General features: G+C 33.3%; 1 pseudogene; it reads right to left on the reverse strand.

The window, feature by feature from the left end:
• The window catches only part of LOC149538331 (switch 2-like), a 60,197-nt pseudogene that overhangs the window by 30,824 nt on the left and 3,195 nt on the right, over nucleotides 1–26,178 (reverse strand).

A 26,178-nucleotide genomic window follows, 5' to 3' on the forward strand; every position in this document is an offset into this window, starting at 1 on the left:
TTCATTGTAACAAAGTCCATCCTCTTACAAGGAACTTATATATTAGTACATCATTTTATGGGTACCTTCCCAACTAGGGTTTTCCCTCTGATCAAGGGTTTCCCTAGTTACCATATCTAGTGTAATTTTATATGTGTATCTTATTATGGTTTTTGTTGTTATTTATCCCATGTTTGAGGTTTAATAAGGTTTTATTGATCAAATAGAGACTTTTGTCAAAGGGAAGACCACATAGGGTTTCAGCAAAGGAGGTCTTATGTTTTTCTTTTTCCCATTTGCATTTGCATGTCTAGATTTGTTATATCTTGGACATGCTTCTATAATATTTCCTCTCTAATTTGTTCTCTCTTTTAAAATATTCATTGAACATCAAAGTCGCGGGGTTTCTTCCAACCTCTACTCACCATGTATACAAAATGTGGATCACCATTTTGTACTAATATCTTAAGTATGAGCTTTAGAAGATGATCATCTTGTTGAAATTTCTTGAGATCTTCACTAGAAACTTTATTGTGTACTTCACTTTCATGATGTGAAGGTTTTGGGCATCTAGGTGGTGATGTTAATACCTCAATACATGATCTTGGAGTTCTTGGAGGGGTATTACTTCCATTGTTTCCAAAGTATGCATGATTCATAAAGGGGTTAATAAAAGTAGGGTTAGCATTTTAGTTTTGTAAGAATTTGGCTTAGGCCAGAATTCACCCAAGAATTAAAGAACTCAACACAAGCACATAGTAGACCAAAATAGAGAGAGTATGATTATAATGACGATATTAATTCAATATGCTAGGTTGAGAGTACACCAGGAGTGCCTATATATAAAGGCCTCAGCAGAGCTTCTAGAATGCATAGATGTTAGCAACATGATAAGTCATACAACTAGGCACATGTCCACTAGTGGTGTAAATGGCATTTGCTAAATGAGGAGTGCAGATAACTATGTTGTCAACCTGGCAACTCAGTGAATGAAGCAAACTCCTATGCTATAGACACCATGTGCATAATTAGAGTTGCATAACTCATGATAGTACACAAACTTCTAAGTGTCTCACTTAGTAAAATAATAAAATAATGCATTAACCTAAGTAAATTTAAGTATGTATAATAAGTAAATACTTATTTACACCAACACCCCACCTTAAGTGCAACTTAGGGAAATGCCCTTAACCTTACGAAATCTAGGATGAAATGCAATATGGGTCCCTACTACTAGGCCATGTTAGGTACCCATGTACATAATGATATGAAATCTCTCATAGAGTGGGGAAAGAGGGAAAACCTCATGGGAAAAACCCTCCCCCAAAAAGAGAGATAAATAAGGATGTATGGATGGATGGAGTAATCAAGACCCCCCATTAAGACATACATCCAATCTATATGTAAGAGAATGATGAGAAGAGGAAGAGAGATAGGATAGGCTCCCTCCCACCAAAAGAAGAATGCCCACCAGTGACTACTTCGATGAAGAAGCTGATCCAAGATTACAAAATGGTGTTCCTCCCCTTAGGAAGAAAAAATGCCAAAGGTAAAAATGAGACACTTTTGCTGTGTGTGGAAATAATCCCATGGAAAAGTGATGTCTCTTAAACTTGGTTAATTGGATAAAGAACCTATCTCAAAGAACTATATGTCTCTGGAACTAATGAAGAACCCTATTGCAACTCCTAAACATAAGTATCCACAATCACTTCAACCTGTGACAATTGATCATGTAGATAATGAACAAGAGAGATGGATGGAGCCCTCATGACAATTAAAGAAGGAGCTTCTACATCAAGAAGAAGAGGTAGATCATCAATACTATCTCCCAAATCTATCATTGAACCTATATTTGGAAGTCTGGATGTACCCTATTTTTTTGGACCTATCACTATGGCTATGTATGCTTGTCGACTAAACTAATATTGTGACCTCTCATTGCAACTATCAATAGAACTCCACATGTCTAAATCTATTGAAGCACTATCACTGGTGTCACCATTAGTTTCCACACTATATGATGTGTGAAGAGGAGTAGACGACAAGCTTGGTGAGATTTTCTCAAAGTATACATCCTTGTCCACAGAAATTTGATGTGTCTCAGGATCTAGATGTTTGTATGCCTTCACACCATCTTCATAACTAATGAAGGTACAAGTCTTAGGTGACTATGCCTTGCATCCCTTAGAAGATATCATTGCCCATGTAGGACAACCAAATACTCTGAAGTGTATCACAATAGGTTTTGTACTACATCATGCCTTAAAAGGATTTTTCCCATCTAAGGCTGAATGAGGAGAATGATTAAGAATGCGAGTGGCATTAGAGATTGCTTCGACTTCTAATGAAGGATCTTTAGAGACTTGGTTTGTATCATGCAACTTGCCATAGACTTAAGAGTCCTAATCCTTAGTGTTGCAACATCTGTCTTAAGCAGACTGAATGTTGGTAGAGTCTAAAGATCAATTTCCTCAGGTCTACAAAAGTCCATAAGTCTTATACTCACATACATGCTTCCATTTTCCATGCAAATTACTTTGATGGCCTTTCTAGATTTCCATTCTACATGAGTCTTGAAGTCTATAAATTTGTCCAACACTTCATTCTTACTATACAGAACATAGACCCAAGTGAACCTTGAAAAGTCATCAACAAAGGTAAGTATGTAGCGACCCTAGCTAAATGCAAAAGAACTTGCTAACCCCATGTGAACCATCTGTAGAACACCTAAACTCTAGAAGACTTCCCTCTTTGTAACTTCCCCTTTGGATACATATACACTAAATCTATTGAACATTCATCCTTGGAAAATTTGATTTGAGGTAGACCTTTGACCATTATGTTTGTGCAAAGTTGCTCAAGATAGCAGTAGTCAAGATGACCATACCCCTCATGCTATAATTGTATGTTTGAATTGGATTGAGATAATAAGGCCTTTGAAGGAGACTTGGGCACAAAATGGGAGAAAGAGTACAACCTATTGTTATGATTCCCTTTCCCCACTACAATAAAAGAATCATCTTGAAGACTGTGCAGTTTTACTAAGTCTAGAAGGAATTTAACTCTATGTCCATCTCTAAGGTGAGTGATTTGGTAGATTGATGGGAGATTTGAACTTAAGTTTGGAACATACAGAACCTCTTGAAACTCTCCATTTTCTATTTCCAAGTTTCCTTTCCCTTCAACTTCAAATTTTCTATCATCTCCCATGAATATGTGTGGTGCCTTTGATTGCATCATTGAAGAAAAATCCTCCTTTGAAGAACCCATATGATATGAGGCACCTGAGTCAAATATCCATTCCTTTGAAGAGTTTGAATTAGCCATGAGTGATTGTGCTTTGCCCTTTGAATCTAAAGAAGATCCCTTCTCCTTGTAAGCATTAGGCAATGGAACATTATGTTTCTTCATGATGTTGGTCAACTCATCAATCTTCTTAAGATAACACTCATTCTCTTCATGACCCAATTTCTTGCAATAAGTGCACTTCTTCTTTGCCTTATTTTTGTCCCCCTTCTTGTTCAAATTTGAGGAAGACTTGCCTTGTTGATTGGATTGTGGTGTTGTCTTTTCTGCATCCTCTGATTTTTCTTCCTCTTCTTCTTACCTTTTCTTTTATTTGAAGATTGTCTAGCTGAATGTTGAGAACCCTTATTGTTGGCCACCAATGCTTTAGACTAAGGTGATTTGAGAATCCCCATATTCTCATTTGATAGTTTATCATATTCATCAAAAGTGACTTTCTTATAGGCAGACCCTAAGGTAGTTTTTGAGGTGTTAAACGAAGATACAAATATGGAATATTCTGATGGTAGCTTGTTATGTATAAGATAGATGAGTCTTTCATCTTTTATAGAACTCCCACAATCAGTAAGCTTTGTCCTTAGTTCATTCACCTAGATGATGAAATCCTATATTGAATCATACGATTTATGATCTAAGGAAACAAGCTCATTTTCAATTTTGAAAACATCTTGTTCAGACACTTTACCATAAAGGTTTTTGAGGGTATCCCAAGCTTACTTGTATGTAGAACACTTCTTGATTTGGTACATGATCTTATCATCAACCCCAAAACATATATCACCTAAGGCTTTCCTATCCATTGCTACCCAAGCTAAAATATCACTTTCTAATACTTTATCACTTGCTAGTTTAGGAAAAGTACCATCTACATATTGTGAAACTCGATTATGCATTAAGTGGTACCACATTTTTATGGACCATGTAGCATAGTTATGAGGAGTTAATTTAGGAAACTTAAAGTTACCCATAATGTAGAAAATGAAAGAAAAGTGCAAAAAAGAGAGAACACAACACCAAGAACACCCTCGTTTTTCACTAAATCAAGAAACCCTCCCAAAAGAGATGCTTTGGGCACTTTATCAGTAGTGCAATTACAATGGGCCACTTGCCAATTTTGTTCTTCATAGACTTCTAATTTTTCTTATTACAACCTCTTGATAGATTACAAATATGGAACTTTACAACGTGTTCCAATTCTAAAGCATTACAAAGCAAAGAAAGGCCTTATTGCTGAAAGTGACACTTTTGTCCATAGAACCCTACAATCTAACTAAGGATCTAGAAAGTATAAAAAAAATAACATACTTTCAAAAAAATGGAACCTATTCTCAACTCTAAATGTGCTTGTATGGAGTGTTTGAAATTGCAAAATGTAGAAAAATGTAAGTATAGTCACAAAAAAATGCAAATTTTGAAAAATCCTTGTACTAAAACTAGAAAAGAGCTACATCACTAAAAACTTAGAAAATTTTACCCAATTTCAAAAAAAATAACACCTAATTTGAAATCTGGATGTTCAAGTTATGGCCTCTTGAAGTCAGACTGCAAAAACCAAAATCAATTTGGAGAGGGGTTGCATCAATGAATGACAGGGTTAAGTTTGATGATCATACTACCATCACAATAGTTCAAATTTGGCCTATTATGACAGTCAGATGACCATCAATTTTAAGGTCATGAAATTGATCATGTCAACAAAAATTAGCCCCCTACTAATGTGGCAGTATGAATTGCATACATGGCACTTGTATGACTATATGGTCCATATAGAAATGTACAGAAAATAATGATGTATCAGGTGACATGGCACTGACATGTCTGTCTAATCACTAATGATGTGGTTGCTTGGTCACAAGTATTAAGGCTGCATCAAAGTCCACATGTGCTGACTAGGCCTTCTTGCGTGGATGTCGTACTGGCCTAACATAGAGTTAGCTACTAATTCAATGATAGGGGTTGAGTTGATGTGGGTACTTGCATAGAAAATTATGGTTTTTCCATGTGTCTACAAGGTGGGAGGGTTCCGGTTTGATTTGTACGCTGGACTATACAGAAGATATGATGCCCAAACTTTTAAATGTCACTGAAAAATAGTGGACAAAAAACACCATGCCAAATTTTGTTTTTTTGTCCCACATGCATGGGTTCAATACTCTACAGATTGTGTAAATGACTTAGGCTACAGGTGTCAAATAACAAGGACCTCCTACTGGTAAAGTGAATGTAGTCGTCTGGGACGGTAGACTTACTACTGAGATTGTTGTGACCGCTGACCACAATAACTTGGGAAGTCTAGTGGCTAATTTAATTAGCCTAGATTTTGTGGATTTAATCATCCAGAGATTACAATGCATGCTTGATATGGTATGACCCAATTTGTGCCAAGTAAACCCTATGGAAAATAATACCAAATATTCCACAAAAATTATAGAGCTGAGCTAGGGCATCACTACCCAGTTCAGCCAAAAAAAAAAAATTGAACTACAAATCAGGGACTCCGAGTTTCGATTTGCAAAAAAAATTGCCTCACATTCAACTTTCACCCAACATAGGAAAATTTATAGTCGATCTTCACTAAATTGACACTCTAGATGCAATGGTGTGGTCAGATCTAGCTCTAGGCACTCCCAATTTTTGCGGATCCTCCTGATTTGGGTTGAGGTGCTAAAGCATGAATAGTCTTGAACAACTATGTGTAGAGAATCTCCCTCAGATTTGATACCATGTAAGAATTTGGCTTAGGCTAGAATTCACCCAAGAACCAAAGAACTCAACACAAGCACACAGTAGACCAAAATAGAGAGAGTATGATTACAATGACAATATTCATTCAATATGCTAGCTTGAGAGTACACTAGGAGTGCTTGTATATAAAGGCCTCAAGAGAGCTACTAGAATTCATAGAAGTCCACAACATGATAAGTCATACAACTAGGAACATGTCCACCAGATATGGGTTATCCTCCATTAAGCACAGAATTAAGTGTGATGATGTGAGGATAAGCCTAGAATGGTGTAGCACACAAACTAGTGGTGTAGACAGCATGTGCTAAATGAGGAGTGCAGATAACTATGTTGTCAACATGACAACTTAGTGAATGAAGTAAACTGTTGTGTTGTAGACACCATGTGCATAATTAGAGTTGCATAACTCATGACAGTACACAAACTCCTAAGTTTCTCACCTAATAAAATAATAAAATAATGCATTAACATAAGTAAACTCAAGTAAGTGTAATAAGTAAATACTTATTTACACCAACAAGTTTTCATAGCCATTTGTGTAAGCATTTCCAAAGCCTTCAATATTGTTGTTGTTGGTATCATTTCTGTAATGAGCATGTGTAGTTATCCTAGAAGCTATGCATTTATCTTGCTAAAGCTTCTCTTTCTCTAGTCTAGCTTGTTCATCTTTAGTGACCTTTATTTCCCTTTCAATGTTTTCTCTGATAATATCAGAGAATGCATCTAAGAGGTAGAGATTCTCCTCTTGATTCATGGTGAGAGACACACTATCTTCAGCTCTAGGAGTGTTAAAGGGGGTATCAAAAGAACTACCAAAGTGGCTAATAGGATTGTACCAAGTGGTAGTCTTATCTTCCTCTTGGTCAAAAAAGGTTTATTGTCAAAGTGTTAATTATGTGGATGTCTAGGGGAAGCTAATTGTTCAAAGAAAAATGAAGGATGGTTTCCTTGACCAAATTGCAACCTAGTTGTCACTGACATGTCATAATGAATCTAAGCTTAGGAGGATGACACAAAGCACTTGGAATATAAACATTTAAAGTCATAATGTTCACTTGTCAAGAAATGTAACAAAGATAGTAGGTTGTCAAAAGTACCCAAGAAATTTATGGTACTACTAACTTAAGTCAAGAGAAGAGAAATAAGTCAAATAGAAAAAATCCAAGAAAAATAGGATATATACAAGTTTGACAAGTGAATAATCTATAGCATTAAGTTTGCACCCAGGAAGCCAAACTTATCTCTTTAGCCTAGACATAGCAAAATATACAAATTATAGACCAAGAAAATATTATGACCAATCGAGAATACCCCTAACTAGGAAGAATGCAATTAAATATCAAATATTTAACGAAATAGATTTAGGAGATCATTTCAACAAGGTTGAGTTACACAAGTTCAACATGAACTATTTTGTGATAGTTTCTATATTAGCTAGGTGTTGTTTTCTAGTAATATGATAGATTACAGTAGATCATGCAGCATAATGTAGAATACTCAAGCGATGGAGTTTGTAATATGGTGTGGTACTTTAGGTAGTCCAAAAGTATCATATGATATTTATTACAGGAATAGAGTGATACAAGTTCAACAGAGTCAGCATTTCTTAACTACATGCTTAAAACACTTATGTTATGACCAAATTTTTCATGTGTTCTAGAAAAATGATAGTTAGAAAAGACTATTTTTTAAGTTTATAGAAGCAAATGTGATATTTTGAAAGTAAATAGTGGTTCAAGCACACATCTTCGGATAATTAAGAAAGGGACAAATAAAAATTTCCAAAAGAAACACTTGTGACATTCTCAAAACAAAAATCCTATGACCATTATGTGTATATTCAAATAATTTCCATGAGTCTACAAAAAAATGAGAGCACACCAAGAAATATCTTCCTAAAGTTCATAGTTCATTACTCAATACCTTAGCCCACATTTGGTGCTCCATCATCTCACAGAAAGTGTTTCCCAACAATAGATATTGAATTTTTCATGGAATTCTCTTTAATACAATCAAAGTGACACATATGGTGAGTATAACATCTTGGGGTGATCTGGGTAGTCTACTAAGATTGATTCTTGCACCAAGATATCGAGAAGCTAATAAGGGTGGTCTCTAAATCCTAAAGTGTCCAGTAAGGGTCTCATTCGCAACACCCCTCAGACGCCTAATATTCGAACACCTTATTAAAAAAATAAGGAATAGACCCCATGGCCACAAGAGTACCTTAAGAATTCCCACCTAGTGATCTTCTCATGGCCACAATCCCACAAGTACTCTAACTAGGTGAAGACAAGTTTTACGCCCGTAAAGGATTTTACCTTTGTCAAGGGGTTTGCGGTTATAGTGGGTTTGTTTAGCTAGGTTTTTCTCGTTCTCACTTCAAGTCATTTCTATTGATACCTTCCCACCAATAGTAGGCCCTCTTAATGTACAAATCTTACTTAGAGATTAGAACAAAATGGATCCATACCAAAGAGGTCAATATTTCTAATTGCCCTAAGAAGTTAAAAGAGCATAGTCTCCTATTATTTGATGCTTCCCCCAAACACACCAAAAAGAGTCCTTAAAACAACTAAAAAGTCGAGTATCTCTCTTACTTTCTTGACTCAAATGACAATCAAGATTTCCAATTGACCCAAAAGATGAAGAGAATACTCTCTTATCAAGAATAAGCCCCTAGTTACAAGTTTTATGTGCCTAATGAAAAGAAAAAAGTAGTACCATGTCATACTTGGAAATGAAAGAAGACATGTAGAAAAACCTTTTTGAATTTTTGTTTGCCTTATTTGGGAAGCCTTGCAACAAAATGTTAGTAGTCCCTTTGTAAATTTTATCTTTGATAATCATTCTTTAGTAGGCAAGTGAGAAATCCCTTAAAAAAAACAAGGTTATAAAATCAAAGAGTTAGCAAATCTGAAATATACCCTGCAATACCACTAGTTAGACTGTTAGAAAACTAGAAACCTAAAAAATGAAAAACTTCAAGTAAGAAAAATACAAACTAAGAACTAAAATAGTTAACTAAACTAGGGTGGACGATAATTCTAACTACACAAGTATTATACAATACTTCTCGTATAATGAGACAATAAAATCTACAGGTGTGATACTCTATGTCACAATGTGCAATACTTCACATAATACATGTGTGATAGAAACTATAGAAGTTTTGCAATATAATAACTAGTAGAATATCTCATTACTATAGGGTAAAGTATTGTATGATACTAGAAAAGTATCGTGCTTATATAGGGTAAAGGATCTTACAATACTACAGATGTATCCCATGATAATTCTATCTACAAAAAATAAACAGTTGAAACAACAAGAAACAAAATGACCAAAAAGTAAGAACAAGAGCTAGACAAGGTTTTTTAACCCCATGGTGGGCACCAAAAATGTATGCTAAGAAATGGTACACTTCTTGAGCACACTGTATCCATTCCATAGGTTAGGAAACTTGAATAATGAAGTGTAACTAGGAAACTCTATGAAATATAAGAGGTGCAAATGTAAGCATTGTGGCTAACAACTCCTTATCCATAAATTGCAAGATAAGGATAGGAAGGAAAACCTAGACAGAAACTACACTAGAGAGATAGGCCACTAGGTCAAACCCTAAACACTACTTACAAAGATATAAGGGTAGCCAAAAACCACTGACCACCCACCAACATGCGTAATGGGTCCCCTTTTAGAGAGAAAGATACATATAAGAATCCTTTGGAAAGCACTAAAACTATGATAAAACCTTTAAGAGCTCAAGTAGAAAGAATCCACTTCTTTACAAAAACTAGGTTAGGTATCCTCCCTCCAAACTTACCAAAAACAAAGGTAGTGAACATCAAAAGATTTCTAAGGACGAATCATTGAGATAGAAACACATTCAATCAACCTATTTAGAGACTAGAATACCTCCCTAAAGAAGCTTTAACATATTACCATAATGGCTGTTCTAGTTTCCTAGAGGAGTTGAATTGCAAACCACTGATAGTTGGGAAGTCACCAAAGTTGGGGTCTTCAGGACAAATTCTTTTTCTATTTTTGTGAAGAATAGAGTAGAGAAATAGGTGATAGGAAAAGAAGAATTTCCTTCAAAATTATTACCACCATGCAGTAGAACCCCATACACCACTGAGAAAGAGACAACAACACCCCCTACCTTCACCTTGGAAATGCTTTTAGATGTTTCTTTAGCTCCACCAACAACCTACTCCAGCTCAAAGTTGCACAACACATTTCAAACACACACACACATGCATGTATATGTGTGTATGTGTTTGTTTTCCAAATATTGTATGATGTGGGCTTTCAAGAAAGCTTAAGGCATTTATATTTGGATGAAATTTGTCGGGTGTTAAAGATAGATCCCATTAAAGCTTAATGTGATGGGTCTTATAACAAATAAAATGTGATTCATATAATCAAAACTCATATTGTGTACCAAAATAAGGTTTGCAAATTTACAGGATTTTGACAGATATTTTATTAAACTATTATGAAGTTTAAGAGATATTTTATTAAACTATTATGAAGTTTAAGTTAGTGTTTAATTCTAGCTCAACATTTCACTAGTGCATGATTTTACAATCACCATTTTAACTGTAGTGTTAACCACCATATATGGATCATTATAGACTTCTTTTTTTATTACATATTAATTGCAAGACAACTAATGTTATTTTAGATTTAAACTTCACCACAGTTTCTATTTTAAATGGTGGTTAGTTATGATTAAATCTTATAGTTTGTAATGATTGAAGACAAGATAAAGAAAATTTTATTCATTTTAGCTCCATATTCGGTGTTCTTGTAAACATTATTTTCTTCTTTTTCAAGTAAATCTCTAATTTATTGCATCGTTATATCTACCAAATTCTACATAGTATCATAGCTAAAGCTGCTAGATAGAAGAGAAATTTTTATTTTTATTTTAGGTAATGGAGATTATATTTTTAGGAATGGAATTTTTAGCAACTTCCATTCTCATTACATTAAACCAATAATTCATCTTAGGCCCACAAGTAGAGGTTTGCATAGAAGACTCATGGCAATAGATAATGAATTAAATTTTGTATCAAAGATTGGTAAAGGTCATGCTATCTTTGTATGGTTCTTGCCTTCTTTTTCTCTCCAATTTTGCACTATTTTTCTGGATCTATCATGCCTCTTTATGCCACTATTCTTTTGCTTCCACTTGATCAAATTTATAAAAAAAAATTACTCTTGTATTTTCAACTACCGATCTATTCTTGCATAATTGAGTATGATTTTTAGGGTCACTTGTATAGATTCACGTGTCATCTGCATCCTTCAATGATATATATTTTTCCTTTATTTGTCATCGATTCATTTTTTGGAACACATATGAACATTATTGTCTTCTTTATCATTCATTGGCAGATGTTTTCCTGTGTTTGTCATATCTTCATTATTTGAGTAGTGTTGTTGGGGAAACTCATGCATATTAACCATGATCTTCATCTTGGTTTTAGAGAAGTCTTTTCGTTTAGCACCTCGGTAGTTATGATTCAACATAATTTTTCTTTTGTCCTCAGTTAAAATTAAGGAGGCGTGTTGATGTTTAGTACCATCTCAATGTTTCACTAATGCACAATTTTTCAATTACCATTTTAAGCTTTAGTTTGAACCATGATTTATTGATCATCATTGTCATCTTTTATGATTGCATGTTAATTTGGATTTAAAATTCACTGTAATTTGATCGTTACTTGTGTATAAATTTTATACTTTGTAGTGAATGAAGATAATGAGATAAATATAATTTTATTTAATTCAACTCTATTTTTGGTATTTTTGCAAGGATATTTTTCTTCATCTTCTATTTTGATAATTATGCAGCTATAGCTATAAAATTCTATTTTTTCTAGAGCAGGAGTGCAACACTTGGGTGTAGGGCTCAGAGTTCTTACTCGTTTTCACTATAACTGATCACTTTTTATCATGTGAAAATATGTTGAGCAATGGATGCTGCTGCAAACATGCAGCTTAGGCATCATATTTATGTATTGTCATTGGATGAATTTGATCTTTTGACAACAAGGGTGTACTTGTACAGAATAAAAAGGTACACATAAAATGTGGGCCAAAGAATTTTACATAGAAGTAACATTTTTTAATGATCTTTACTATAAATAGGAAGAACATGGATGATCATGTAATCGGACATGTCACACAAAACATTACCTTCCAGCAGTTTGATTGCAAATTATAGTAAACTCATTCTTTCTTTATGCTTTGTCAATTTAATCTTCAGTCTTTGTGGCAGTTTTTGTAGTTGAAACTTAAGTTTGGCCTCGAGAAGAAAGTTATACATAATTTAGAGAACGTCTTATATGTTGCTGCTACATATTACTGTGATTGTTATTGATAGACTTTATAAACTCAACTTTCAATCATGATGGTTTAGTCTAAAAATACCATTCATAATAAATTTTTAAATGATTATTATTTTATTTTCATCATAACAAACCATTTATAGAGCATTAGCTGAAATTTAATGCACTTATCTTGTGGGAAAATTAATAAACCTATCTTCTGGGATATTGTTTACTAGTCTCATTGATACCTCAAACATCTTGCATAGTACTCTTACCCTTTGACTCTGATAGCAACTTTAAAAAACAAGGGAGAGGAAGAAGAGAAATCTAAGGAGAAAACCAAATATGGGCTTTACTTAACACGAGCCCTCATCTATTATATTTATAGACAAATACATATCAAATGTTATCTAAATGCCATCTATATTGTAGAATAGAGTGAGCCAGAATATTTATTAAAATTGACAAATGTTTATCATGGACAATTTATATTGTGACTCAATTAGCTAAGATGGTTCTACAAATTGTATGTACCTGCCATACACATTTGATGCTAATAATTTTTTATTTTTTTTCACATATAGCTTTTGCTGAATATTAATATATCCTTATTTTCATAATTTTGAAGAAAATGATATAATTTCCTCATAAAAATTTCTATTCTGAATAAATACATAGCTGTAAACCGATCTAGTGATCTTCAATTGCTAATATTAATGGGTTACACCTCTTAATTTAACTAATATATTTAACGAGAAACTGCTGATTGATTTTAAATAAAGAGATTGTTCTATGTTAACACCACATCTGCTGACTTTGTTTTTAAATCAAATGGATGGGTTACTTTGCCAAAGCTTCTAGCTTGAACGGCCTATATACGAAAATGAAGAGAAGGAATGGTCATTGAGTGAAAATAAATCCCTACACGTTTCCAAAACAAAAAAAGTTAACGGCCAATTGCATCGTCTCCAAAACGGCATACGACTTTGAATACATCACCGTGGAAGAAATTATCGGTATGTTATCGGCCCGCCCTTAAATGGGTTGCCATGATGCATTGCATACCATCTCAATCTTTGGCTACAATCTAATTGTTAATAATCCTCTCTGCATTTTGAGTTAGTAAAGGCACACAACTTCGAACATGGGAAGTTTGGCGCGCATGAAAATAAGCACAATATTAATGCTTGTTCTTCTCTCCCTTGCAAATTTGAGGCAGTCGGCTGCTTCCACCTGCGGCAGCTCTCCGTGCCCTCCCCCACCACCACCACCAGCACCAGCACCACACAAAAATGGCGCTCTATCAAATGATAATGCAGCTCTAAAAATGGAGGAGTTAACTGTTTCTAGCTCAACCTGTGGCGATTCTCCATGCCCTCCACCACCACCAACATTGCTATACAAACAAGTTGCCTTGTCAGACCATAATAATAATAATAATAATAATGTGCTCACAAAAATGGAGCAGTCAGCTATTTCTAGTCCCAACTGTGGCTCGTCTCCGTTCCCTGCTTCAGATATTCAGCATAAGGACATCTACTGAAACCCGTTTTTCTTTCCTCGTCTATTCTTATCCCTAAACATTAGTTGCTCCGCATAAATAAAACCTGTTGTTTTCAGTGATTCTGTCCTTCAATTATTTTCATTCCTTCAATAACGCATTGACTAGAATGCATATGTGCCTAACAAAGCAACCACCTGTTGGTTGTGTATATGCTGTCTAAATAAATAGGAGTCGCATCACACAAATAGAATTGTTTGTTTTCTGTAATTCCTTGCTTGTACCTTTTTATATTCCTTCACATTCATTTGCATTACTGTTGCACTGCTATGAACAAATCACTTTTACATTTTTATGTTGTACAGAACTAATGGAAACATGACAAGCGCCATATAAAAGAGAGAAGTTAATGAAGAGTTACAACTAATGTGTTAAAGAAAAAAATATATAAATGGTTAAGGGCTAATGACAACGTGACAAATGTGACCAATGTCATGTTCTAAAAAATTAGTAGAACTAAAGACAGAAATATAAGTGAGCTAATGGAGCTTTAAAACTTTTTTCAAATATTGCATGGGATGATGTAAAAGGAGAATTATATATAGTCATATAGAGAAGTTTTATGAATAAATATGATTGATTAAGATTTAATTATTATTATTGACATTTTAATTACAAAATAAGAAATTTAATGTTAGGAATGTGATAATAAATTGTAAATAATTTCATTAGATTGTAATGCATACTAATGTGTATAAATAATATGTTGTGATAAAGATTCTCATCATTTAATTCATGTAATTATCATAGTTTTCAATTATATTTATATTTCTATAACATTGAATTGGATGTTTAATTCCTCTATCAGAAAAATGCTAATGTATATAATGATAAGTGAAAAAATAGGTATTCTTCCATGCTGCAAGAAATATATCTTTTGGGTAAATTAGAAGTAAATAAGATTGTGCTCTAAGATTTATTCTATGTATAGGGTTAGTTATTAAATAATTAAAAAATTGAACTTTTGAATAAATGTTCATCATTATTTGCATTCTTAATAACAGTGTTATATTAAAGCACCAATGTGTTCAACATTTGTTAATGTAAAAGATGATTATTTAAGAAATTACCCTTTCATTTATACGAAGTTGTATATAGCTCTCATAAGTAATGTTCGGCAAGATGTGAATAGTGAAATTTATATCCTAGTACTACTTGGCTCCACAAAGTTATACACTTGCCACATGATTTTAAAATTTGAATCCAACAAATGACTAGTTGTGGTTATTTGGAATTATCCATTTATACCCTACCAATAAGGTCCATGGATCCTTTTAATGTGTAAAGAAGAGTAACATGTAATCATAGGGAGAATTCAATTTGAGTGAAGTTTCACCTAGAATATATTGTATACTCTATTTATTAACAAGTATATCATGAATTTTTAGGAAGAGGACACATTTATTTCTAGCTTGAGAATGATTGAATGGTTTAAGCCAAAAGAAACTTCTTTGCATATTAACTAACTAATCTTTTACTTTATTTATGGTGTTTCCCATTATTGGAAACAACTTTATTGTCCCTTAAGAGATTTTAATTATCTAACGGTAATTTGTGATCCATGCAAGTTTTTGTGCTAAATACAATTTTAGAGAACTATTTATTAATACTTTTCTAAGAGATCTTGTATTAGATAGACATAAACCCATTTTTGTCTTTAAAATTAGATATGGGCGTCAGTTTGAGAGATTGTGATATATAAAGAACAGGATAAATGTGGATTTTTTAAAGGAAGGAGAAGAGAAAAAATAAAATAGGTTGTATTGGAAAGATGAGAAAAAGGCCATGTAACAAAGGAATTTTATAATTAAGTTGTGTAGTAAACAACAATCTAGCTAATGCTACTTAGTAAAACTAGATAGGTTATTATTGGCTCTAATTATTTTCTCATTTCCTTTGTGGTTGATCCATTGGTGGTCAAAAGAAACTTCCCTTTCAAATGTTAGAGTATACGAATGGAACACCCAAATCTTGGGATTAAAATTAAAGAACAATGACAAGTGGAGATTGATGGATCAACTATGTTTAGGATAGCCAAGAAATATTCTTTCTTTAAATTTTCTTTTTCTTTGCCACTTATATTCAAACTTTGTGGACTTTTTCTACCTAAAACTTAAGTTTGGTCTGTAGAAAAAATTGATCATCTTACATGTTGCTCCTACATATTTCTTCAATTGTTGTCAATAGACTTTATAAACTCAGCTTTAAATTATGATAGTTTTGAGAGAAAATACCTTTCATAATAAATTTCTCAAAGACTATAATTCTGTCTTTAATACAAAAAGACATTTGTATAAGCCCAAGAAACTTTGTTTCTTTAAGTTGTCTTATGCTTGTCTCTTCGATCTTCAAACTTTGTGCCACTTTTTGTACTTGAATCTTAAGTTTAGTCTATAGAAGAAATTGATCATCTTAGATGTTGCTCCTACATATTTGTGCATTTTTTTTTTATAGACTTAATAAATTAAACTTTCAGTTATCATCATTTTGACTAAAATTACCATTCATAGTAAATTTCATAATGATTATAATTTCATCTGTAAGGGTTTAATACTGATCTTATAGCCCATCAAGCTTATATCTTTGTTTTTCAAAATAATGAAAGATTCACCAAAATTTTATATCTTTTTCTAGAGGGGGGTTCAGGGATGTGATCATTGTGCCATGGATTTTGGCATGACATGATTAGATATATAGGTAATTTATTGGTGCTCATGTGTTTGGATTACTAATTTAGTTAAGGTGGTATATCTTCTTGGTTAAAGATCATGGTTATTTGGTTTCTTTTAATGAGCTCATAATGTGCACTTTAAGTTATATGATGGTTTAATTATTTAGTGGGTTCTAATGGTTAGAGGATGGTTTTTCGTCATGTTTTCATGGGTAGCTTGAATACATGATTTAGTGGGAGCTTGTGGTAGTGACAAGATGATAGTGCAGGATTGGTTCCTAGTTTGGTTTGTGTCTTCCTGGGTTGGAGATCTTGGTTTCACTTGGTATTGAGACTTTGGTTGCGTGTGTAGACCTAGATGATCTTCGTGTAGGAGATGCATTTTATGATGCCATGAATGATTTGGTACCATGGTTGAGTGGGAGTTATTGGCATTGATAGATTTAGTGAGTGTTTGGAGATGTTGGAGGTTTGACTTAGATCCTATTGTTGTTGAAGCTTCTTTGACGTTTACATGGTGCACTTGTTATCTTCATGGTGTGTGAATATTTTTAGATCTTTAGGACTCATGGGGTTCTTGGTTATGTTCATGGTTTATGAAGATGGTTCTTCATGGTGTGTGGAGATGGCTTTTATCATGGTGTATGGAGATGGTTGCATCTTGAGGACTCATGAGGTTCTTGGAAATGGTTTGGTTTATGCCATCATTTAATTGGAATGTTATCCTTGGTGTGAGAATAGTTTCATTATTGCCATGGTATACTCTTGATATGCATTTAGAGTTTTGACATGTTATGGTATGTTCATATGGAGCATGTTATCTCTTTGGTTGAAATGGTTAGATCATATTGTCATGTTTTTGTTCTTGAGTCCATGGTTTGAAGTTTCACATTGACCTTGGTTTTGTTTCTTAATATTGAGTATGTTGACCATTTTCTAGATACTTCATAATATTTTTATGTTACAATTGGAGTTGGCATGGATTGATTGGTGAAAAGTGCTCATCGATACTTAGAGAGTATGGTGATTTTGACTTCTCTTGGATTGGAGAAGTATTTTTTGGGATAGTTAATAGTTTCGATAGGATGTCTGAGGGGCATTTACGTAATATGGACTTGAGAGGAAATTTTTCTTAGATGATTCTTCATTTGAGACTTGGATATCTTGATGAGTATTCTCATTCGACACACTTGATCTACTTATAATATTTCAAGTTGAGAGGTATAGCTCATTGTTTCTCTCAAGTGGATTGTATTTATGCTTGTCTTTCATGATATGGATCTTGAGATATTGTACTTGATTTATTTGAGAGTTTTTTAATCATTGGTTATCTTCATGTGCATATGTTTTTGGTATACTTACTGAGTTTGGAAAATGGTTTTATATTAGGCATATTCCTTTAATTAGGAATGCTTATTCCTTGGTTTATGAGTTTGGTCTTCTTGTGAGAGGATTTCATCCATGATTAGTTATATGGTATGGTTTTGGTGTTGTTATTGTGGCTTCTTGTTGGGGTTTTATGGAGGAGATCTTACATGCATAGTTTACATCTAGAGGTGTGTATAGAAGGACATGATATAGGTTATATGATTTTCATAGTATCTCTTTGGTCTTGGTTATCTTCCTCATTGTTCGGTTTCACTTACATTGGATTTGAGATTGGTTGGTGATTGTGATCACTAGTTTGTGCTCATGTATGTCATGTGAAAGTTGAAATGGTTATTCCTTTATCTCTTTCCTTTGTTGGTTGTGGATAATTTGAAAGAGTGGTGGAGACTCTTTACGAGAGTTGTTCCTCCAAGTTATTCATATATGTGTTGTGGATGTCCTTGATACTACATGGATTCACTTGTTTGAGATGTTGTGATTGGATTTGTTATATATTTGACATTATCTTGTGTTGTTAGAGCTTCTTTTTATATATGTGAAAGGTATTTCACCTAAAGCTTGTGATTGCATGTTAAAGATTTGATATGTTGATGATGTGAGATTCACTTGGTATACCTTTATAGGTATGGATAGTTGGATGGGTTGGCACTTTTTGTGAGTGTTATTTAGCTATGGATATTTGAAAACTACAAATACATGTGATCACCTTTTGATTGGGTGTTTCTCCTTGCCATTATAGTTGGTACAAGATTTTATGATCTTCTTAAGTGACAGGTTGGGTGGCTTTCTCTTTGGAGGGCTTCTATGTACGTCCAGTGGAAGTGACATAATAGGAGGTGGGATCATTCATGTTCGAGATGCTGGATACTTTAATTTTGTCATAGGTACTAGGATGGAGCACTTGGTGTACTTTGTTCCATGATGGTGGGTGTGCTAGGAGGGATTGTTCCCTTGTTCATTTATGTGGCTACATATTGACCCTGTACAATCCATACAACAAGTGGGATATTGTAGAGATATTGGGTGTTGCACACATTGCATAATATTATTATATTATATTATTTTCTTTTATTATGTAATCTTGCACCTAGGAGCACCTAGATGGACATGCACCATGTAAATATTTCCATGTGATATACTTGATGAGTTGTATTGTAACATTGTGATAATATTTTATGTAATTATTTAATATTGGGGAAAAGAAATAAATGTCCAATGTTAAATGTGGGGTCAATGGGTTTAGTAGAAAATGGTTTATGTAATACCACTTAGTAGTTTTGTCAGAATTTTTACTATACAAGTAGCTAGAAGGATTGTTGTAGAGATAAGACATAAGGCGAAAAGACAAGAGTCAAGCAGGATAAGGCTCGACAAGTTAGCCAAGGGAGCATTTTTGAAGGTTGGAAGCATGGCATCGGATATGTTGATTCATGCTTGTTCACATGGATTGCTTGGTTGTGGCTATGGCTTTGAAGGCTTCCATGCTTATATTGCAATAGTATCTTTGCTAAACAATACATGGTAATGGATGCTTTTGGAGGCTAGGTTATTCCCTCAATGAGGGTTTCCTAGGGCATATCTTATGTCCCATTTTTTGTGGGTATGTTATTTATTTTCTTGCATGTGGATTTCAATTGCATATTTATTTTAGATCTATTATGGGTCATGTGGAAATGGTTAAATTCTTTATTAAAAGTTTCCTTACAGTGATTAAGATGGAGGGGACACAAGATTTAAATCTAATAGTTTTAAATGAAAAAAAAAAAAAAATGGTACATGGTAGGAGTACAAGAGATTCTAGGTGGATTGCCAAGCAACAAAGTAAGTAGGGTTTAGGCCCTATGATCATTAAAGGAGACAATCCTATTTAGATGTGTTTAAGCATTATTGGTAATATTCACATTAAGGAGGTGTTCATCCCCTTGAAGCCAAAATTGATGCTCCACATTATTTCAATAATAAGCTTTAATCATGTGAATCTTACCCCATATGTATCTCTTTCATTTCCAAAGATGGTTAATAATCTCATTATCTAACATTAATGGAGTCATGTTGGAAAGTACTCCACTCAACTTAGACATTTCCTATCGCAATTCATTATGATTCACTACATGTGTCATATTGATGGTAAGGAAAGCTCCTATTTTGTGGAATGGTATGGTGATAGAATCGATAGAAATATTTGTGGCAAGATTTTTATAACATTAAATCCTACAACTTATATTTTTCATCACCCTTATTTGGAAACACAAAGGTCTTGTCTACAAATAAAGGTCCTTGATAACATCCATTTTCTTCAGTGTTTGGAGAAAGTTTCCATAATGAGTAGTGTTGTAGACAAAGGTGTTCACAAGGTGAACTTTGGTCATGAAAAAAATAACTTGTTTTTTTCGAAAGGGGAACATTGTGGGTAGTCCACAAAAATGCATTTAAACCAAAAATAGAAAAGGTTTGGAGCAAAAGAAGGAAATATTTGGTTATTTTTTCAAGAAGGGATTACATTCTTATATTCAAGTGATGACAGGCCACAACATCACCCTTTCAAATAAGTTTTCTAATTCTTGGAACAAGGGTCAGGTCGAGATAGGGAGTATCATATTTATTGTGACATTAGAGCTAATTGGTCAAATGACAGGTCTCAAAATTGTTGTTGTTCAAGTTGAAAGAAAACATACATTGGATTATACTAAAGTTAGATACAAATTATTTGAAGTTATAGAAGAACTAGTTAGAGTCAGTTCTTGAAATGGGTATGATAGGTTCTTCCTTCCTAGTCCTTTTGGTTGCATATGTTAGTGGTTAATCAAGTATTTCACTCCTGAAGGTCAATATACAACCTATCATGGCTGCTATTTTCCTTTTCTTAACATATTGAGATATGGGGAAAAAGTTAACATCTCATTCTTCTTGCTTGTTAATCAATTATTTCACTCTTGAAGGTCAATATACAACCTATCATGGCTGCTATTTTCCTTTTCTTAACATATTGAGACATGGGGAAAAAGTTGACATCTCATTCTTCTTGCTTCTTAATCAAGTATTTCACTCTTGAAGGTCAATATAAAACCTATCATGGCTGCTATTTTCCTTTTCTTAACATATTGAGACATGGGGAAAAAGTTAACATCTCATTCTTCTTGCTTTCTTCTCTTATCAATAGTATCATCATGGGAGAAAACCCTCACATTCACCAAGGGCTCATTATTGTCCACTCCTATCATGTCTATGCTTACCATCTAGGTTTTGATAGATGTCTCCTACCTATTGAAAACTTTAGAACACCTAAGGTACCCAATCTTTCGATGGTTATTTGAAGAAATATGGATTGAAAAATCACAAATAGAGTCTCCCTATCTCTTAGATGACCCTTATTTCCTATAATACAAGAAGCTTAATATTCCCTTTGAAAAATACCTTTTCCTTGAGGCCAAAAAAATATGGAAGAATGCTTCCAATATACTCATAAAAATGGAAAATAGTGGAAAACATTGTTGATATTGACAAAAATGATGGGGAGGAATTTTATGATTTTGAGGTGGAGGATATAGCTATGGAAATCAAAATATAGAAGGGGAATACTAGCTCTAGGGAGAGAAGATTAGCAAGATTAAAAATTTTAAAATGGAAGAGCTATAAGGAAGAAAGGAAGGATGATTCCCATGATTCTCAAATGGAGGATAATGCACAAGAGATGAAAGTGGAGGAATTGTCAGAGAAATTGGGTTTTGGTCCTCTGAAGATGCATATTCTGAAGTGGAAGTGAAGGATACTAATGAGGAAACCCATTTTCCGCAAGAAACAAAATTGGGAGCGGACTTAAGGATTTTGAGTTTTGATAAGATTAAGTCTCATGAGAAAACTAGAGAATAAATAGTGTCCCCCCCTATTGTCCAAAGCTCAAAGACTTGAAAGATGACTGTGAATTTTTTTTTTTGAAATTAATGTGAGCATCGAAGAGCTAAACAATAATTTCAACAAGGCCATCACTTAACTTTAGCTAGGAGTGGAAATTTTTGCAATGTGAAAGATGCAAAAGAAAATGTACCCTTTTTCATATCTTTTAAACAAAAATGGCAGAATTACTCAATAAATTTTTTTAGTATGAATAAGTAGAAAGTTTTAAACTGATCTAGTGATCTTACATTGCTATAATTTAAGGATTAGACCTCTTAATATAGCTAATAGATTTCATGTTGTCCATTAAATTTCTTTGAAGGTATCTTCTTACTATTGTAATGGAGTATGTTTCGCTTGATGGGAGATACGATAGGGGTCTGACCTATAAGTTTGTGCTTCTCAATTACTTTAGATATAAAAATGGGTTTGTTTTCCCTTCTATCTTACTCTTTGATTTCATTATAGTATCAATTCTTTAAGATCCAAACCCAATAAACCTATCCTGCATGAGGCTCTTATGAGGATCATTAATAATTATGTGGAAAAAAATTTTGTGACCCTATTTAGAAGACAATATTTGAACATTGTGCTAAAATGGCTAGTTTGGGGGACAAATTAGGAAAGGGTAAACGGATTTTAGGGAAATTGGGAATAGAATACCCTAGTTTTACAAAAATGAAGAAGGCTAAGGTCAATTATGTGGAACTTGTCTTAGAATCTGAAGAAGAAGGGGAATATGAAGAAGAGAAAGATGTGACTAAGGGGAATGAGAAAGTAGCTTAATAGAAATAGATAAACTAGATTAAGTTGAGAATTATGAATCTATGGAAAGATTGTTTCAGAGTGGTAACAACCAATTTCCCCTCCCTCTTCATGTTTGGTTCATAACAAGATGAGATCTCCAATAATAATCATAGAAAAAGATATCAAGGCTACTTAGGTGAATGTGGTAGAAGAGGACCCCAAATAAGCCATTAGGTTTTTTTACTATGATGAGTCAGTTGAGAATGACTTATTCATTTCTTTACAATATGATGAAAGTAAGGAGTTTGAGGGCTAGACGCATAGCTAGAAACTAATTGAGAAAATGGACAAGGCTTTATGGGAGGGTTAATAGAAAGTGAAAGGATGGGATTCTATTCCTTAAAGTGGCTGATCAGGAAAAGTTTAATATCAAGATTATGGATGAAGGTATCAATGATCTAGCTATCAAAACTCCTCACAATGTTCTTCAAATAACAAAGCTAGTCTTCCTCGCTCTACTTGCTTAGACTTGATAAATAGACGTTCCAATCCCTTAAAATGTAAAATTTAAATGTCAAAGCTCTAGAAGAGAGAATGGAGGATATCTAGACTAAAGAGGACAAGAAAGGGCGAATCTTTCATTATTTTGAAAAAAATGGTTTCAATTAGAAAATCTCTCAATTTTATTTAATTTACAAAATTATTTATTTTAGCTATTATTTTGGAATCATAATTTTTGTGTTGAAAATTTTAGTAGATCTCAATTAAAATAGGAAGCTCATTAATCGCCATGGAATATTATAAATCAATATTAAAACTTTGTTTACATGATAGAATATTATGAGGATTATTACATTATATTTAAATCAATGCTGAAAATTAAAATTTGATGATATATCCCTAAAGTATCTAATAATTATGATAATTATTGGTGAATTCATCTAACTTCTACAATAATATATAATATTTAGGTGAATCAAATCTAATAATGTATAAAATATTGTGGCAAATCTTTGAGTCCAAATTTTTAAATAAAATAAATTATTGAGAAATTTTAAATATTTACGAACTCAATTTTATAAAAAATGTGGCAATTTGGGTTGCATTAAATCTTAAATTATTAGCCAAATTACTAGACAAAATTTTCAAAAATTAACTAATTGGAAAATATTAGCCACTAAAAAATACCTCCAAAGGAGGAGGTAGAGTATAAGGGTAATCTAGAGATGATTGAAGAAATGAAGAGAGAATTTGACAAAATGGAAAAATGTGACAAGGGATGCATTGACCAGATGTTGGGGTCTTCTTGAAGTCAATGTAGTGTGCATGAATAGGGTGTTGGGTTTCTTAGGTCAAGATAAGGAGGTGAAGCTTTTGCTTGATCTAGATGAAGTTGAGAAGGAAAAGGAGGATGCCACTCTTGGAAAATTGACCTGATCAAACACCAAGAAGAAGTAGAAGCAAGTGACCCAAATTGATAAAATGGATACCAAAGAGCTCACAAATAAGATACAAAATTCACTTGGAACATAAAGAGAAGGTTGAAGACATAGTCTAGCTTCATCCACCTGTGTGTTGTCCCTTTTTTGTTTTTGGTCTGGTTAGAATATCAATGTTTTAGCTCATGCAGGTTTTTGTGTTAGATAGTATTGGCACCCTAAAAATCCCACACTAAGCTTTAATTTCTTAGGTGGATGTGGGCTTAGTTCTACATACCCTTTCACTTGCATTTTATGATGATGACTAATTAATTATTTTAATTAAATAAATAAGTGGTATTAAGTTAATTATTTATAAAGTTATCAAATAAATAAATATTAAAAGATAACTTTATATTTAATTAATTTAATAAAGTGACTTGAAATATAAAATATTTTATAAAGTCAATTAATAGATTAAATAAAATAATGTTTTAGAAGTTTTTGGAGAAAGTGGAGAAAAAGAATATATATGCATGGAGAGCTCATTGTGTATCATCCAAGTTTATTTTTTCTATTGTGTCTAATTGAGCATTTGTGGATCTTGAAGGCCTGCAAGTATTTAGCTTAATCATTGGGAACGATACCTCCCAAATGATTGCATAACTGAGGACGTGAAAGATCCTCTAAAGGGTTGCCCTTTGGAAGTGGCACTTAGGCATTTCAAGTTGAGCTTAATTTCTATACTTAGACTTACCTGAGGGTTTGAGTTTTTGGTTATAAGAGAAAAAAAAGAAGATCCAAAAAAGCAATCCAAAAAAGTAGATCCGAAAAAAGCAGATTTGGAAAAGCAAAGCGAAAAGGTAGCATTAATAAAAATTATTACAGCCATCTACAATTAGGTTCCTTTGGATATTTCATGTATTTTTCTTATCATTTAGAAGCATATTAGAAGGTAAGGTTGTAGGTGAAAGTTTGTATCAGATTTAAGCATTATTCTTGTGGATGTAAGCCAAGAGTCTTGGCCATTTCATACTAGCATTGTAGTTGATATGTGCAATAAAAGAGACATAAGTTGCTGGTTTGATATAGTTCTAATTGAATATTTATTTATCATTCATGATCAACTTATTAGTTTACATGCCAATTGTTTGACAAAATGTCAATTGGCTGTAGGTTCTATTTTTGGCATAAATAATGTCATAATTTTGCATACCAAGTCTTTGTATTAATGCCACTTGGCTATAAGTTCATGAACGCCATCATAGGTTGCATCCAAAGTGTTTGTCATAATTACTATTTTCTGTAGCAGCATATTGCAAGTAGTCTTAGTTACATATTTGCATTGAATATTGTAAAAATAAGTTGCACATTCATGTTAGGTCATCATTTAGTCAATTTTGAGTCTTCTTGCAAAAAATTCTCATTGAAGAAAGAGTCATTAAAGAAAATTGAAATAATATATCAGTCATATTACCCTTGTATGTGAGGTGTTTGAAAAAATTTCTTAATTCAGTATTGGAGGATTTTAGTGGGCTATTGATAGGGGTCATTATAGTGGTATCAGAGTGATTTCTTGCCAGCCTAATAGGGTTTATGCAGTCACCATTCAATTTAGTTAATAAGAGCAAAAACAAAAGGGTTGTATTTACATAGGGAACTAGCACACCTGAGAACATGGTTGAAAGACATTCTTAAAGCCAACCTAGAATTATGTAATGACCCCTTTTTAGATCATTCATTTTCTTGCCCATCTTTTTCCGATTTTCTCTTTCCCTACATTTCAAAGATCCCTTCGACTTCAACTCTGCCATGTAGGTGTTGTGGTGTTTGTTGTTGTTTGAACATAGTCCCATTATTGAACCATTATCTGATGCATGTAACTTCTGATTGACCTCACTGCTGATCCTTCCTTTGTTATCGATGATCAGATGTTGACCATAACCTTTATGCCTAGATGTTGAATCCAAGGATTATCTTCTGTAGTTACTAGCTAAATTGTTGTGCATATGGTCCTTAACTTCATCATTCTAACTGTATATCTTTTTCAAGTCATTCTGTAGGGTGTTTTTTCTTAGTTCATATCTAGTCTCTTTTAATACTATGAGAAACATGAAGAGA

This window comes from Cupressus sempervirens, chromosome 9 (genome assembly GCF_028749045.1).
Source record: "Cupressus sempervirens isolate cs-2001-9-10 chromosome 9, ASM2874904v1, whole genome shotgun sequence".
In the NCBI taxonomy this organism is placed as follows: domain Eukaryota; kingdom Viridiplantae; phylum Streptophyta; class Pinopsida; order Cupressales; family Cupressaceae; genus Cupressus; species Cupressus sempervirens.